This window comes from Schistocerca cancellata, chromosome 3, assembly GCF_023864275.1.
Source record: "Schistocerca cancellata isolate TAMUIC-IGC-003103 chromosome 3, iqSchCanc2.1, whole genome shotgun sequence".
NCBI classification, from domain to species: Eukaryota; Metazoa; Arthropoda; class Insecta; order Orthoptera; family Acrididae; genus Schistocerca; species Schistocerca cancellata.
In genome coordinates, this window is record NC_064628.1 from 166514217 (window position 1) to 166526688 (window position 12472).

The 12472-nt window shown below is 44.8% G+C and overlaps 1 protein-coding gene across 2 annotated transcripts in view; it reads left to right on the plus strand.

Annotated features, from left to right (window-relative positions):
- LOC126174790 (proton-coupled amino acid transporter-like protein CG1139) overlaps positions 1 to 12472 on the plus strand; it is a 248479-nt gene that overhangs the window by 145711 nt on the left and 90296 nt on the right. The window lies entirely within an intron of this gene.

The following is a 12472-nucleotide window of genomic DNA, read 5'->3' on the forward strand; positions in this document are numbered from 1 at the left end:
TGACTTTCAAACAGACTCTCTAGCAGACTCATCTGCAGACTGACTCACAGCCTCGCTGGTTTCCCTTATATAGACTTTTAACAATTGCTCATAAAATATTCCATTATTAATGTTGTATAATTTCAATGTTACAATTAAAATTTACAAGATGTAAAGAAACTGATGTTACAGCCGAATAAGGTACAAAATACAATATTTGAATAACAATCTTTTCTAGTAATATCTTTAGTTTTCCATAAGAAAATCATTCTGAACTTTAATTACGATAGTGGATTTCGTATTATTTTAGTTACATAATTAATTACAGTTTGGATTTGGTTAGTAACATGTAATGGTAGTACAGAGCTCGTGTTTTATCCAGTTAAATACATAGAACATACAAATAAGGTCTAAGTTTCTGTAATTGGAAAACTGCGAGATGTAAACAATTAGATAATTAATTAGAAATGTAATTACAAAGAATATCAATTACAGAACAGGACATAAGAATAGATAACAAATGAAAATACATCGCTTGCTAATAATTTTTAGGCCGTTTCACAACAGAATGAGGTGCTTTGTGTTAACTCGTTACTTGATTGTAATTATGGTAATTAGAGGCGCCGGCCACCTACGCCATCACTTTCACAGCATTTTAATATTTTCCGCCATATATTTACCCCTCAATTTCTTTATTACACATCCGCATCCAGCATTTGTACGTAATTTTGTTAATGACAATTATCTCTTGATAATGATGACTATATACGTTTCACTAGAACATTCCATACGCCTTCGCAATCAATATAATTTTTTTTATGAAATAGGACAGAATGATATATATAAAGACACACATACAAGGCCTTAGGAAGCACTGAATTGTCCGATAACTATCCAGATGCATATAAAAAGAAGGCGGTATCAGACATTTCATATGAATTTTCGGGAAGGCTGTATCGTTATAAGGTTTACCGATAACACTGTAATTCCATAAAACACGACAAATGACTTGAAGTCACCAAACCTAAATCGAAGGTAATGGAATGGGGTCGAATAAAGTACAACAATTCTCAAGTAATTATATTAGGAAGTGACACACGAGAAGTAGTTTCTGAGTTTCATTATGTGATCAGTAAAGTAACTGGTAATAGCCCAAGTACAAAACATAAAATAAAGACTGGCAATAGTAAGAAAAGCATTTTTGAAAAATATGAGATTTGCTTATACCGAAAATAAATTTAAAATTGGAAACTTTTTCTGATGATTTGTATACTGAGTGCAACCTATTACGGGACGACAAACAGGTCTGACGAGAAGAGTATAGCTTATTAAATCAGATAGATCAGATATGTAGCAAGGAGAAACAATCGAATCAGAGAGAAAAGAAATGTATCTCTCAACTTCATTAAAACGTGAGGTCCTATGCTAGCACACAGTCTGGCGCAACACAGAATCGTCAACTTGGTTTCGGAGATAGGTGTGTGTGTGTGTGTGTGTGTGTGTGTGTGTGTGTGTGCGTGGGAGGGGGAGGAGGGCTAAAGGTTGTAGGGGAAGTTCAAGACTCGACTACAGCAAACTGGTTGATATGTAGAGGTGAAGAGGCATGCGCAGGAGAGGTTAGTGTATAAAGATACGTCAAACCAGTCTTCGGACGACCACAGGACAAATGGGTTATAACTATGGTTTGTGTGCGTGAAGCAATGTGCGAGCACGGGAGTTTCTATGTATACTCAACATACGATTATTAGAAAGTACCTCTTGAAATGCATAATATCACTGACTGACTCAAGAATTTCCATCAGGCTGCAACAGTCCTACGAAGACCAGTTTGCCTCCTGAGGCAGCGTGCACCGGAAAAAGCTGGAAATTTGTGTAAGGTCTTATGGGACCAAACTGCTGAGGTCATCCGTCCCTAAGCTTACACACTACTTAATCTAACTGAAAGTAACTTACGATAAGGACAACACACACAACCATTCCCGAGGGAGGACTCGAACCTCCTACGGGGAGAGCCGCCCGGGCTGTGTGAAGACGCGTCAGACTGCGCGGTTACCCCGCGCGGCTCAGTGTGCGCACCTAGAGAGTAGTTGTCTCAGGATATCGTGAACAGGCCGTACACGAGTGCCGAGCATACCTTTCGCTTGTTTAACTTCACTAGAAGAGAAACAGGTGCGAGAGGCTAACGGAAAATTGGTATTACAAGCTCAAAAATACAAATCGATTCATTGATGGTACAACAAAATCAGTGAGACTAGTTGCAGTAAATGAGAAAAAAGCTACTCTGTCGAGACCGCCTGTTTTATGTGAAGCTTGTGCAGCAAACCGTTACAAGGAGATAGGTACAGCTATATCTACATACATACCTGCACGCCCCCCCTCCTCCCCAAAGCCACTATATGGTGGATGAAGGAGGATATCTTGACCACTGCTTGTCATCCTCTGTCCTGTTCCACTCGCAAATGGAGCGTTGGCAAGACGACTGTCTACAAGTTTCGGTAAGAGTCCTGATTTCTCTTATCTCGTCAAAGTGACTATCTACACTCCTGGAAATGGAAAAAAGAACACATTGACACCGGTGTGTCAGACCCACCATACTTGCTCCGGACACTGCGAGAGGGCTGTACAAGCAATGATCACACGCACGGCACAGCGGACACACCAGGAACCGCGGTGTTGGCCGTCGAATGGCGCTAGCTGCGCAGCATTTGTGCACCGCCGCCGTCAGTGTCAGCCAGTTTGCCGGGGCATACGGAGCTCCATCGCAGTCTTTAACACTGGTAGCATGCCGCGACAGCGTGGACGTGAACCGTATGTGCAGTTGACGGACTTTGAGCGAGGGCGTATAGTGGGCATGCGGGAGGCCGGGTGGACGTACCACCGAATTGCTCAACACGTGGGGCGTGAGGTCTCCACAGTACATCGATGTTGTCGCCAGTGGTCGGCGGAAGGTGCACGTGCCCGTCGACCTGGGACCGGACCGCAGCGACGCACGGATGCACGCCAAGACCGTAGGATCCTACGCAGTGCCGTAGGGGACCGCACCGCCACTTCCCAGCAAATTAGGGACACTGTTGCTCCTGGGGTATCGGCGAGGACCATTCGCAACCGTCTCCATGAAGCTGGGCTACGGTCCCGCACACCGTTAGGCCGTCTTCCGCTCACGCCCCAACATCGTGCAGCCCGCCTCCAGTGGTGTCGCGACAGGCGTGAATGGAGGAACGAATGGAGACGTGTCGTCTTCAGCGATGAGAGTCGCTTCTGCCTTGGTGCCAATGATGGTCGTATGCGTGTTTGGCGCCGTGCAGGTGAGCGCCACAATCAGGACTGCATACGACCGAGGCACACAGGGCCAACACCCGGCATCATGGTGTGGGGAGCGATCTCCTACACTGGCCGTACACCACTGGTGATCGTCGAGGGGACACTGAATAGTGCACGGTACATCCAAAACGTCATCGAACCCATCGTTCTACCATTCCTAGACCGGCAAGGGAACCTGCTGTTCCAACAGGCAATGCACGTCCGCAAGTATCACGTGCCACCCAACGTGCTCTAGAAGGTGTAAGTCAACTACCCTGGCCAGCAAGATCTCCGGATCTGTCCCCCATTGAGCATGTTTGGGACTGGATGAAGCGTCGTCTCACGCGGTCTGCACGTCCAGCACGAACGCTGGTCCAACTGAGGCGCCAGGTGGAAATGGCATGGCAAGCCGTTCCACAGGACTCCATTCAGCATCTCTACGATCGTCTCCATGGGAGAATAGCAGCCTGCATTGCTGCGAAAGGTGGATATACACTGTACTAGTGCCGACATTGTACATGCTCTGTTGCCTGTGTCTATGTGCCTGTGGTTCTGTCAGTGTGATCATGTGATGTATCTGACCCCAGGAATGTGTCAATAAAGTTTCCCCTTCCTGGGACAATGAATTCACGGTGTTCTTATTTCAATTTCCAGGAGTGTATATGCTTCCGCAAGAACCCTGATATCTCTTGTCTTGCCTTGCGGTTATTACGCGAGATGATGCCGGTGGCAGTAAGGTCGTTCTGCAGTCTGCCCCAAATGCCCTTTTTACAAACTTACTCAGTAGCGTTCCGTGAAAAGTACGATTTGTACCCTCCAGGGATTCTATTTTATTTCGTGGAACATTTGCGTAAAATCGCGTGTTTTTTGAATGCACCAGCAAAAAAATCTTGCAGCATGCCTCTGAATTAGTCTGACCTGAAGGGTATCCGGAAGATTCGAACAGTACTCAAGAAATGGTCGCACCAGTTTTCTATTCGCTGTCTTCTTTATAGATGAGCTGCGCTTTCCTAGAAGCCTCCCAATAGATCCAAGACGATCATTCACCTTGCCTACAATCACCCTGAAGTGCTCGTTTCATTTCGTGTCGCTTTGCAACGTCACACCTAGACATTTATTCGACGTGATTATGTCAAGTAGTATAACACTAACATTGTATTTGAACATTACAGGACCATTTTTTCCTGCTCATCTGAAAGCTTCCGTACATCTCACCAAATAGGAATTTTACCAACGTCATCGTGTATCCTCCTATAACTATTCAAGTGCGACACTTTACCGAAATAAAAGTGACAACACAAACAGGGGCAGATTACTGCTCACCCTAACCATCAGATCGCTTACACATACGTATTGGGGATACAAATGCAGATATTTTTGTTCGTGACTGAGGACAGTGTGCTGAACAACATTACATCAGCATTTACTTCATTTACAGACTAATAACTTTAGCTATTAGGAGCAACATGTTTTTATGTTGGTTAGTACCTCCAATTACATGTAGGAAGAGCAAACCATTAAAGCTTATTTTCCCCTGGGCAGCAGCTTAGGTGTATAAGTGTGGACGCTTGGACGCAAAAAAGTTAGTCTATACTGACAGGCGTGGTCCATTTAGCGGAGCAGTTAACGATCGTGCAGAAAACACAAGGTAGTAAATTATGTGACGTGTCTGCAGGACGACTATTACACGCAGAGTAAATCATCTAGCACACAGAAGTGGTACAAATTACGGTAACAGTGATCACAATATCTGTGCTCGTACCTATAACGCCCTGCATAGAGGACAAGAGTGGTCCTGGGGCAGTCCTTACTACATCTTTCTATACAATGAACACACGACATCGAGGACTACGCACCGCGTTCTGAAAATAGTTTATTGACCGACATAATCAAATTTCAAACGAAATTACCGGGTTCGGCCGGCATCGGTAATCCTCGGATCTTGAAATGAATGCTATGGTTCAATTCCATCTCTGCCAGAACGACTTTGTCCTGGGTTCTATTACTCAAAAAAGTCTTTGAGTCACTCACATATTTTAGAACCTGTTAGGTATGCTCGGACCTTCGGTAACTGTTTGCTGTGTGGCACTATGTCAAACGCTTTCCTGAAATCTATGAATATGGTACCCACCTCTTGCCCTTATTCATATTTTGCAGGATACTTGCGAGAAAATAAGAAGATCTCACACGAGCTGTGCCCTCTAAATCCATGTTGATCTTTGCAGAGAAGCCTTTACCTCTCAATGGAATTTATTATACTGAATTTAGTATATGCCCAACAACTCTATCAGAAGTAAACCTGTGAGGGCGAGTCGTGCGTTGCGTTTGGATAGTTTACCCGGCAAGAGCATTGCCCGCGAAAGACGAAGATCTGGCTTCGAGTCCTGATCGTTACACAGTTAGGGTTTAACATTCAGTCGACGACGGGGGTCATTGTAAGGGGACTTAAACACTAATCCTCTTCTCGAATCTGAGTCCAGTGTATTAACCAATATCATATATCGCTCGCTGAGTGAATCTATCCCGAACGTTGAGTGACGAGACCCCTAGGATCATAAGTAAGGATTTAATTTATGCACAAATTTCCAGTGGCAACTGTTCGTAGACAGTTTCGTCCCAAAGTAGGTCCATAATGATCATGCCACGTTGCATGTATGATATGACGGGTCGTTACGACACAATCACGTGGTGGACAAAAAGGTCCCTTGTGACTGTGGAACACACTGCCATTTTTGCTCATTAACTTTTTCCAGATACTATGAATTGTTATTCTTTGGAAAGAGAACTTTGATTGGACTCGTGTACATGAACTACAATTATGGTAAGCGAAAGAGAACTTCATCTTTCAGTTTACTTTACTTTTCCGTGTCCAGATCAAATTTTATTTTTCCAATAGTTAGCCACCGCTACCGCTTTGTCGTTGGCTTGTAGCAGGTCACTAAAACTGCAGGACTCCGGCAGTAGTCGGCACATGAGCAGATGTGCCTCGTCTTGTACCTCTCCACATCCGCAAAGAACGTCGTCAGCGTTAGTCAGCAGCCAGCCGAAGTGGCCGTGCGGTTAAAGGCGCTGCAGTCTGGAACCGCAAGACCGCTACGGTCGCGGGTTCGAATCCTGCCTCGGGCATGGATGTTTGTGATGTCCCTAGGTTAGTTAAGTTTAACTAGTTCTAAGTTCTAGGGGACTAATGGAGTCCCATAGTGCTCAGAGCCATTTAGTCAGCAGTCCACACTTGTACAGATTAGTTTTGCATCTGGGTACACCAGCCCTCAGCCTATTATCTTGCAATATGAGACTGCTTCACCTCACTTTCACGTTGGCAACCGTGGTCATCTTAGTGACAAGATTCGTAGCGGTGGAATGTAAATATTTCCCGTCGTAACTCTTTTATGTTCACCTGATCTGGCTCGAAGCGCCTCTTTTCCTTATCAAGCATGACATCTCCAATGCTACTTTAGTTCTTTTACCTGCAAGAAAGGTGTGTGACTGCAGTCGCTGAACTGGAACGTGTACGACATAAGTTATAATAACGCACAAACGTTTATACACTCCTGGAAATGGAAAAAAGAACACATTGACACCGGTGTGTCAGACCCACCATACTTGCTCCGGACACTGCGAGAGGGCTGTACAAGCAATGATCACACGCACGGCACAGCGGACACACCAGGAACCGCGGTGTTGGCCGTCGAATGGCGCTAGCTGCGCAGCATTTGTGCACCGCCGCCGTCAGTGTCAGCCAGTTTGCCGTGGCATACGGAGCTCCATCGCAGTCTTTAACACTGGTAGCATGCCGCGACAGCGTGGACGTGAACCGTATGTGCAGTTGACGGACTTTGAGCGAGGGCGTATAGTGGGCATGCGGGAGGCCGGGTGGACGTACCGCCGAATTGCTCAACACGTGGGGCGTGAGGTCTCCACAGTACATCGATGTTGTCGCCAGTGGTCGGCGGAAGGTGCACGTGCCCGTCGACCTGTGACCGGACCGCAGCGACGCACGGATGCACGCCAAGACCGTAGGATCCTACGCAGTGCCGTAGGGGACCGCACCACCACTTCCCAGCAAATTAGGGATACTGTTGCTCCTGGGGTATCGGCGAGGACCATTCGCAACCGTCTCCATGAAGCTGGGCTACGGTCCCGCACACCGTTAGGCCGTCTTCCGCTCACGCCCCAACATCGTGCAGCCCGCCTCCAGTGGTGTCGCGACAGGCGTGAATGGAGAGACGAATGGCGACGTGTCGTCTTCAGCGATGAGAGTCGCTTTTGCCTTGGTGCCAATGATGGTCGTATGCGTGTTTGGCGCCGTGCAGGTGAGCGCCACAATCAGGACTGCATACGACCGAGGCACACAGGGCCAACACCCGGCATCATGGTGTGGGGAGCGATCTCCTACACTGGCCGTACACCACTGGTGATCGTCGAGGGGACACTGAATAGTGCACGGTACATCCAAACCGTCATTGAACCCATCGTTCTACCATTCCTAGACCGGCAAGGGAACTTGCTGTTCCAACAGGACAATGCACGTCCGCAAGTATCCCGTGCCACCCAACGTGCTCTAGAAGGTGTAAGTCAACTACCCTGGCCAGCAAGATCTCCGGATCTGTCCCCCATTGAGCATGTTTGGGACTGGATGAAGCGTCGTCTCACGCGGTCTGCACGTCCAGCACGAACGCTGGTCCAACTGAGGCGCCAGGTGGAAATGGCATGGCAAGCCGTTCCACAGGACTACATCCAGCATCTCTACGATCGTCTCCATGGGAGAATAGCAGCCTGCATTGCTGCGAAAGGTGGATATACACTGTACTAGTGCCGACATTGTGCATGCTCTGTTGCCTGTGTGTATGTGCCTGTGGTTCTGTCAGTGTGATCATGTGATGTATCTGACCCCAGGAATGTGTCAATAAAGTTTCCCCTTCCTGGGACAATGAATTCACGGTGTTCTTATTTCAATTTCCAGGAGTGTAGCTTCTAGAATACAGAAAAACCATATCTTGCAGTATCGTAAACTACTATCCCTTAAGTTGTTTCTTAGAACATTAATTTCGTGTCATATTTTACTAACGGACAATTGTTCTTTAATAGTTGAAGCTGTTACGCAGTTAAAAGTACAAAAAATGATTTTAAGGCTGGCTGTATCTATGCTGCGAAAAAGCGATTAACGGAACACACACTTACACACACCTGAAAGCTGATAGAAACTTGGACCGAAGTATGCTCTTCTGCTGTGTGTATTGCAATGCACTCGTGTACTGAAATTCCTGTGGAACCATCTAATTATCCAGCATGAAATTATCAAAACGCATCATTGTTAGTAAAAGGCATAACTGTTCAAGAGAAATATTATTTGAATTTTTTTTCAACTCATGGCTATTATTGATTCCATTACGCATTCTCAGTCGAAGTCAACGCTATCACAGTTGTTTCCATGATTCAGCTATAAAAGTAATATGCTATGCTGAATGGGAATTCTATTGATTTCTGGCACAGTACATTTGACCACTTTCACTACGGTCTCACTGATTTCGAAATACCGACAAGACCGCTGACCGCTACTCGTGTGGCTGAGATCACTGAGTTTTCAGAATGGCGAGGTTTCCGTCAGAGTAAACAAGTTTAGGGTATTCCCAGTAGGCTGCATGAGGTTTCATCTTTCATCATCATTAATCTGTATCTGTATGATCCGTACATCGGGAAATGTCTGTTATTCTAGTTTGCTGAGGGAAAGGCTTAGGTTTAGTTCATGAAAAGAACGATTGAGTATAGCCACGTACACTTAAAAACAAATAGATAAAAAAAAAGACAAGTGTCATTCGTTGACATTTGTTGACTGGGTTTAGAGTTGTGTTTTCAAAAGTCAGTGTGCTTTACAGATATTTATTTTATGATTGTAATCGATTCAACTGTGGGATCTTGCGGAAACACTGTATGTTGTGTTAACTAAACGGAATGCTTGTTTAGCCTTGTTTCCTTATTACTGTGCCACTGGGTTTATAAACGGAACCTAGATCGCACAGTATTAATAAAGTCTGTAAAACAAGGTCAAGCATGTGTTTCGATTTCTTACCACAATATATAGAGTTATTTCAGATTATCCAGGTCTGTGTTTGTTTGGCAACCTACTTCGAGCTGAAGAAAGACATGTACTTCGATCCCATACGGGTATTCTGTACTTTAATATCGCTTTGAATGCCCTCAGCATTGTGCAAAGTGAATTAATTTGATCTTCAGGTCACAATTAAGGAAACAGAACAGTGCAGTCAAGAGCTCTCCAAGTGCACGCTAACATACCTCAAGCCATTTCATGCAGTCTTTCAACATGGTTGAACACTGAAACTCAAACTTAATCCAGTTCGATTGTTTACAATCAAAATTAAACTTCCACGAGAACAGTGCAGCACAAACAGGAAAAAATACCGTATTGTCTGGGATATGTATTGAACGTTACTTCTGTCAGATGTAAGTATATCATTGAGACTTGTAAATAATATAACATTCAGTTAGTCGTTATAGAGGACAGCTCGCAAAGCTACTTTGACACGACAGACTTGCTTGATAAGGGAAAGTAACGTGTAATCATGTCATCAAAATACCGGTGGGAAATTTGTGGTAAATTCCTATGGGACCAAACTGCTGAGGTCATCGGTCCCTAGGCTTACACACTACTTAATCTAACTTAAGTTAAGGGCAACAAACACACCCATGCACGCTTTTCGTTCATTTCTATCGTCAGTCGACTTGACTGAATCGAGTTATCGAGTAGTTGTACTTTCCTATGTAGTATGCGCGTCCGCGTCATCGTATTTTATACGTTTCTGTCTGGCAAACAGATAGCTAACACATTCCTACGAGAAAAGATCTTTGCACACGCTGTACAAAATATTTGCTTGTCTACTTGCATCTGTTGCTACAGGTGAAAGATGTTTTTCAACACTGCAGCACAGAAAGACATGGTTGAGGTCGACAGTGAAGGTAGATCGACTTAATGGCATAGTTCTGCTGAACACTCACCCTGACATTGATTGTCCGATTGACGATATAATTAACCTATTTGCCAGGAAGAACAGTCGCATAGAATTCATCGTTTAATGAAGAGATCCACAATCGCAACTTTTTTACATCATAAGATGGCATTGTCTTGTATATGTGTATAATCAGTTTAAATAAATCTTTCTTGAGCTTTGCATGTGACTTGATTATTTTTTATCACAGTAAAAGTAAAGATAGCTCAAGAAATCTTTAGTGCCACCTCCTTGAGGTTTTTCTGTATCCGCCACTGTTCTGACGTGAGCACAGAACTGCAGTTGCCAGTGTTTCTTTCGTGAAGATGTACTCCACAGACGCTAACGAAACGGTTTATGCGTCAATCATGATCTCTCACCCTCAAAGTTTTAACAGAAGCATAACATATTTCCTTGATGATTTAACTAATAATACAAACTGACTTCTGAGACAGATGATAAAAACTGAAAGCAGGGTACTAAGAAGGTCCGAAGGAACAGATGGAGTAATGGACAGATACGATTCGAATCTTATGATGAATTGTACAAAAAAAAAACAGAATCTGTAGTGTCACACAGTATAATTTATTGTCATTCGCTGGAGCAACGAAGTGATATAAGGAAGAGGGTTATCGGACATTAGAATATACGAGGTGCATTCAAGTTCAAAGGCCTCCGATTTTTTTTCTAATTAACTACTCACCCGAAATCGATGAAACTGGCGTTACGTCTCGACGTAATTGCCCTGCAGACGTACACATTTTTCACAACGCTGACGCCATGATTCCATGGCAGCGGCGTAGGCTTCTTTAGGAGTCTGTTTTGACCACTGGAAAATCGCTGAGGCAATAGCAGCACAGTTGGTGAATGTGTGGCCACGGAGAGTGTCTTTCATTGTTGGAAAAAGCCAAAAGTCACTAGGAGCCAGGTCCGGTGAGTAGGGAGCACGAGGAATCACTTCAAATTTGTTATCACGAAGAAACTGTTGCGTAACGTTAGCTCGATGTGCAGGTGCGTTGTCTTGGTGAAACAGCACACACGCAGCCCTTCCCGGACAATTTTGTTGCAATGCAGGAAGGAATTTGTTCTTCAAAACCTATTTGTAGGATGCACCTGTTACCGTAGTGCCCTTTGGAATGCAATGGGTAAGGATTACGCCCTCGCTGTCCCAGAACATGGACACATCATTTTTTCAGCACTGGCGGTTACCCGAAATTTTTTTGGTGGCGGTGAATCTGTGTGCTTCCATTGAGCTGACTGGCGCTTTGTTTCTGGATTGAAAAATGGCATCCACGTCTCATCCATTGTCACAACCGACGAAAAGAAAGTCCCATTCATGCTGTCGTTGCGCGTCAACATTGCTTGGCAACATGCCACACGGGCAGCCATGTGGTCGTCCGTCAGCATTCGTGGCACCCACCTGGATGACACTTTTCGCATTTTCAGGTCGTCATGCAGGATTGTGTGCACAGAACCCACAGAAATGCCAACTCTGGAGGCGATCTGTTCAACAGTCATTCGGCGATCCCCCAAAACAATTCTCTCCACTTTCTCGATCATGTCGTCAGACCGGCTTGTGCGAGCCCGAGGTTGTTTCGGTTTGTTGTCACACGATGTTCTGCCTTCATTAAACTGTCGCACCCACGAACGCACTTTCGACACATCCATAACTCCATCACCACATGTCTCCTTCAACTGTCGATGAATTTCAATTGGTTTCACACCACGCAAATTCAGAAAACGAATGATTGCACGCTGTTCAAGTAAGGAAAACGTCGGCATTTTAAGTATTTAAAACAGTTCTCATTCTCGCCGCTGGCGGTAAAATGCCATCTGCCGTACAGTGCTGCCATCTCTGGGACGTATTGACAATGAACGCGACCTCATTTTAAAACAATGCGCATGTTTCTATCTCTTACCAGTCCGGATAAAAAAAACTGGAGGCCTTAGAACTTGAATGCACCTCGTAACTTGAGATCCATATCGCTAACAACAATGTATTGGTGATTCATCGAACATGTCTTATGCTCATGTATTATGATCTTTTTGGTTTCTGCGGACCCCTTTGCAAGAGTCACCATGGATTCTGCAAACAGCGATATTGCGAAAAACACCTCGCTCATTTTGAACATGAGATACAGAAAGCAACAAATAGTGGTACCCTGTGTAATGAGATGTTATTTTCAAAA